This window comes from Etheostoma spectabile, chromosome 5 (genome assembly GCF_008692095.1).
Source record: "Etheostoma spectabile isolate EspeVRDwgs_2016 chromosome 5, UIUC_Espe_1.0, whole genome shotgun sequence".
NCBI lineage: Eukaryota > Metazoa > Chordata > Actinopteri > Perciformes > Percidae > Etheostoma > Etheostoma spectabile.
In genome coordinates this window covers 38,478,633-38,479,024 of record NC_045737.1, presented here as the reverse complement: position 1 = coordinate 38,479,024, position 392 = coordinate 38,478,633, and the positions used below count along the sequence as shown (strand labels likewise).

Sequence of the window (392 nt, the reverse complement as noted above, 5' to 3'; positions counted from 1 at the left end):
TAAAGAAGCCAAGAAAAGATGGAAAAATCTCCAAAAAAGGCATCAAATGACAGATTATACATTCGTATAATATGTCAGTAAAAGTTAGATTTTATTTCCATCATTTACACTTTCAAAATAACAGAAAATAAAATGGCGTCTGCAAAAGTTTGGGCCCCTGCAGAGTTAATACCTTATACCCCCCCCCCAGCCAAGAGTCTTTAATTCTTGTTTGAGGTATCTTCGTCCATTCTTCCTTCCAAAAGTCTTCCAGTTCTTTGAGATTTCTGCTCTTTTAAGGTCTATCCATAGATTTTACATTATGTTAAGGTCAGGAGATTGTGAAGGCCATGGCAAAACCTTCAGTTTACACCTTTTAATGTGATCCACCGTGGATTTTGAGGTGTGTTTAG

The 392-nt window shown here is 36.5% G+C and overlaps 1 protein-coding gene across 1 annotated transcript in view; it reads right to left on the bottom strand.

Annotated features, from left to right (window-relative positions):
- zgc:66455 (uncharacterized) overlaps positions 1 to 392 on the bottom strand; it is a 16,095-nt gene that overhangs the window by 8,415 nt on the left and 7,288 nt on the right. The window lies entirely within an intron of this gene.